The sequence below is a fragment of the Tupaia chinensis genome, unplaced genomic scaffold (assembly GCF_000334495.1).
Source record: "Tupaia chinensis unplaced genomic scaffold, TupChi_1.0 Scaffold000097_1, whole genome shotgun sequence".
Taxonomy (NCBI): domain Eukaryota; kingdom Metazoa; phylum Chordata; class Mammalia; order Scandentia; family Tupaiidae; genus Tupaia; species Tupaia belangeri.
The window spans coordinates 125,691-130,993 of record NW_006159559.1 but is presented as its reverse complement, the minus strand read 5'-3'; the positions used below and the strand labels follow the sequence as shown (position 1 = coordinate 130,993).

Below are 5,303 nucleotides of genomic sequence, written 5' to 3'. Positions count from 1 at the left end.
TATAAACATTATGGAAAATAATATAAAATATCGTCCAAGTAATTTTTTCAGGGTTTTTGCTATATAGGGTACATGTGCTCCCCAGAGAAACACACAGTGACAGACAGTAAGAGGGAAAGTGAGAAATCATCTTCCAGTGGGGATGTCCACAACACAATCCCTTCTTCCCCATTCTTCTCCTGTGACTTTTAGCACATATGCACACATGCTCAGACTGATTTTCAAGACAGGTCTGAGACTTGAACCACAGTTGGCCATGTGGGAGTCTAGTGCCTGAACCTCTAAACAACCTGCTGGTCCTTTCTCCAAGTAATATTTTTAGCCAAAAATTATGTTTAGAATTTTTACAACTAGGACAAAAAACCGAAAAGAATTTGCTACAAAAATCATAATGAATGAAATCATAAAGAAAATTTGGTTATATTTAACCTAATATTTTGGCTAAATATAAATAATTGATCCTAAGTACATCACTTAAGTAAATTTTTGTTTGCGAGAGAAGTAATCATTCATCAGATGAGAATTATGTGGAAGTTTTCTAGCCAGTGATTCCCTATAGTCCTTGTTGCTTTTTTGGCCTTCTCACCTTCCCTTTTTTCATCTCTTCTTCTCATCATAAGTTCCCCTCAGTAACTTCAGTATATTCATTTGGAAGAATTAATAGCATCAGAAGCTATATAACATGCCCCTTCTCTAGAATTCTGTTAACAAACGGCCTGGCATACCTCAAATATAATGAAGCCTTGTGAAAGAGATGTTTACCTCATCTGCACTGTGCTCAACTCTAAGATCATAAAGGCAATTACATTCAGAAGTTTATTTAGACACGATGTGTCTAAGTAGCATCTTGTACTTTTTGTTTCAGCCTTTGTAAAGGAAAGTTAGTTCAGGATATTAGCAAGTATGTCTATGTCAACAACACAGAACCTAAACTAGGGAGGAAATACCTATGCCTTCTTGAAAGTTTCATGAGTCTCTTAACTAGAGAAAGATATCAATGAATTGCTTCTTGAATATGAATCACTACTTGCTACATATTGGTTCATAGTTGGTTATGTGCTTAAGTTAGCTAGAGAGTAAATTCTATACCATCCTACTTTTCACTGTGGGGTTAGTCCCCCCTTGGTTTATAAATCTATATAGTGATAACTGTTTAAAGTACATATGTATTATAAAAATGAGTTGCAGGCACAGCTGATGTTTCAGGAAGTGCAGAAGTGCGTTTTCCATACATTTGATGCTTGCTCTCACCTTCCTAATACTAAAAATCTTGATTCCTTTGGAGTTGAAAGTTTTATTGATTCCTCTTTTGCAAGAATTGAGGTTTGAACTTTAATTTTATTAATCCTCCAGTGTAGAAGGCTTTGTTGTTTAGAAGATCACTCAGGGGTATGATCTGAATATTTTTCACCTCAAAATTTCTATGTTGAAATCCTAATTCCTAAAATGGTGGGGAATTTGGGAAGTGATTTGGTCATAAACTCAGAGCCCTGATGAATGGGTTTAATGTCCTTCTAAAAGAACAAGGTAGCTCAGTCCTTTTTTCTGATAGGTGAAGACATGGCAAGAAGGTGCTGTAAATACTAGAAAGTGGTCTCTCACCAGGTATGAAATCTGATTTCATCTCGGATTTCCCAGCATCCAGAACTGTAGGGAATAAATTTCTGTTGTTAGTAAGCCACCCAGTTTAAGCCTTTTGTGAAAGCAACTCCAGTAGACTAAGATATCAAGCATCTAATCTCCCTTCTAACAGCATTTACATTTTCTTTTGAGTTAGCCATTTTTCATAATGTATATTAGGATGGGAATCCTTTCAAAGTCCCTGAAAACCCAACTTAGGTCAATAGATTTCTTTCATGAGATTTTAAATCTTGAGCAGAAAACCTCAAGAATTGAAAGATGGCAGGTATGTGGGGCCAGCAGGTAGAGTGGTGGTTGAAGTGCTGGATCCCCACATGTGGCTGACTGTCATTTGAGTACCATACCTGATGGTTTGATAATCAGGCTAGATGTGTGTGTGTGTGTGTGTGTGTGTGTGTGCACTCAATATCCCCCGTGGAGAATAGAAGAGAAAGGACTACGGCATGGCTATCCCTCATGGGAAGTGATTTCGCATTTTTCCTCCCTGTCTGTCTTCAGTGAGCACACATGCCCTATGGGAAAACCCTAGAAAAACAAAAAGGCTGGTGTGCTGGTGTACATTTAATCCAGCTATCCCTCCCAGGCAGGACAGCTGAGTATTTAGTTTATTATGCATAGTTGCCTATAGCAGCCCTAGTCCCTATCCTAGGGTCTATTGCTGTGTAACCTTGGGAAAATTACTTAGTTCTCTGTAGCTCCAGTTCTTGAGCTGAAAAAGAAGAACAATAATAACACATCTCATAGGATTATGTGAAGATCAGAGGAGACCATCCAAGTTCTGAGAACAGCTCTTTTCACCTATTAAGCATCCAATACATTTTGTTCATTACGTGACTCTCTAGCCTTATAGTAAATTTCTTCCTAGCTAAATTTAACCTGGGTTGGTATTATTTCTTGGGACCAATGAACCCTGCCTGATTTATCCATCATCTCTCTTGGCTTACAAGAAGATTGTGGCCTTGGCTGAGCCTCTCTACAGGGAAACCTGCAAGCACCCATGGCTGTTGATATTCAACCAGCATGCCTTAGACTGTATTGTGGGAAGACACTGTTGTTTAAAAATGGCTCAACTGAGATATATGGAGAATGTGGGGTGTGCCCAAGAGGACAAAGAAAAAATGCACAGAAATATTGTCAGCCTTGCACAGAGTCTCCAGAACTTTATGACTGGCTCTATCTTGGATTTATGGTTATTTTGCCTCTTGTTTTACATTGGTTCTTCATTGAGTGGTATTTTGGGGAGAAGAATTCCAGTGCCCTTTTCCAGCACATCACTGCATTGTTCGAGTGCTTCATGGAAGCTGTTGTCACCTTACTTGTGAGTGATCCAGTCGGTGTCCTGTATAGCCGTTCATGTCGAGTGCTGATGCTTTCTGATTGGTACACAATGCTTTACAACCCAAGTCCAGATTATGTCACTATGGTGTACCGTACTCATGAAGCCGTCTACCCACTATATACCATTGTATTTATCTATTATGCATTCTGCTTGGTATTAATGATGCTGCTCTGACCTCTTCTGGTGAAGAAGACTGCGTGTGGTTTAGGGAAGTCTGATCGATTTAAAAGTATTTATACGCACTTTACTTTTTCCCAGTTTTAACAGTTCTTCAGGCAGTTGGCAGAGGCCTTTTATATTATGCCTTCCCATACATCATACTAGTGTTGTCTTTGGTTACTTCGGCTGTGTACATGTCAGCTTCTGAAATAGAGAACTGCTATGATCTTCTAGTCAGAAAGAAAAGACTTATTGTTCTCTTCAGCCACTGGTTACTTCATGCCTATGGAATAATTTCCATTTCCAGAGTGTATAAACTTGAGCAAGATTTGCCCCTTTTGGCTTTGGCACCTACACCAGTCCTTTTTCAATTGTTCACTGCAAAATTTACTGAACCTTCACGGGTACTTTCAGAAGGAGCCAATGGACATTGAATGTAAAATGCTTCCCCTCCAAAAAAAGAAAGAGAAACATCTAAGAAGCATTCTTAATAATAAAAAAAAAGTAAAGAAATAAAACAGATGTGTTAGTACTATTCTGCCATACATGAAAACAAGATTGTTACATGAAAACAAGATTGTCAGTATAACTTAATGTTTGGCTTTGTTTTAGGATTTTTTTTAATTTACAGACTTTATGGTTAGACTTGGAAAACAAAATCTTACAATACTCATGTTGTTACATCATATATTACACTATTCTATTTACACTAGATTACGTATAGGAAGCATTTGCTGCTCTCAACAGTTCAGTTACTCTTTAGTGAAAAATTATGTCTCTGTGTACCTAACAATATGTTGTTCTCATTTTATTAAGAAAAGCTTTAACAAATATAATCTAAAACCTTTAGCAGTGGCATAATTGTGCATGTCTGTTATGTCTCAATTTTTTTAACTTATAATGAATAATATAGATTACGTATAGGAAGCATTTGCTGCTCTCAACAGTTCAGTTACTCTTTAGTGAAAAATTATGTCTCTGTGTACCTAACAATATGTTGTTCTCATTTTATTAAGAAAAGCTTTAACAAATATAATCTAAAACCTTTAGCAGTGGCATAATTGTGCATGTCTGTTATGTCTCAATTTTTTTAACTTATAATGAATTATAAAGACAAGTATAACTGTGGGGTCTGATAGCAAACAAAGAAATTAAGTATGTTGTTTTTTGTTACGTATTTATTTTCACCAATACAGTATTTTGATGTATTATAAAAATATAGCATGATTTATGTAACAGGTTTTGTTTACCATTTGGTTGAAGATATATCTGAATTATTGTTCCTGTAAAAAAAAAAAAAAGACTGTGGCCTTCAGCCCATCAGATCATGGTCTAGCCAGAAAAGCCTAAGTGCCCCAAGAAAAGGAGAGGACTGAGAAAGTCTTTACTGGCCTCTGGGGACAGCTTTTACCATGTGGATAATAAACTTCATTTTCACTTATTCACCTTTTCTCAATAAGTCCTGTGTTAAAGTTGAAATATATTGAATTCCAATGGGCGTATCAGAAAAAAATACTTGCTTAGGAAGTAAGATGAACATTAAAACTGGAGTGATTATTTTTATTTTATTTTATTTTATTTATTTTTTTGCTTTAAAGAAGCCTTTGTTGGCTGACCCCACAGAGTAATGGTTAAGTCCTGTGCATAGGGAGCTGGGTCCCATATGTCTGACCACAGTGATAGTGCTGGTTTTTTAAAAGACATGCCAGACATATGTGGATGTATGCCCCAAATCCTGAAGGGATAGAGAAGAGAAAGAAAGATCCAGCATAATCATACCCCTTGAGGGGAGGTCTGCTTTCTTTCACGTGTGTACATGCATATGTGTGAGTGCATGTGACTTCTGGCAAAAAAAAAAAAATCCCCTGTTAGAGAGCTGATAAGATGAAATTATGTCAATGTCGAATCAAATGAGAATCAGTCAAAATGCTTAAAAAATAAATAATTCAATACCTATTACTAATCAGTGTTAGTGGTTAGTTCTCAAAGCAATATTATCTTAGTTTGCATAGTAATGTACTTAGAAACAAATCTGTAAGAACTTAAATTGTCCCAACAAACTCTATTGAAATTTTATTTATAATATTATGCCTTTATTAAAAGAATAGTACAATGTGTTTATTTAAATAGAAAAGTCTATTTGCCTTTTATTAGATCCCCTACA

The 5,303-nt window shown here is 36.3% G+C and overlaps 1 pseudogene; it reads left to right on the top strand.

Annotated features, from left to right (window-relative positions):
- Positions 1–2,638: 2,638 nt before the first annotated feature.
- On the top strand, positions 2,639–3,573 carry LOC102501893 (JNK1/MAPK8-associated membrane protein pseudogene; annotated as a pseudogene).
- The last annotated feature ends 1,730 nt before the right edge of the window (positions 3,574–5,303 follow it).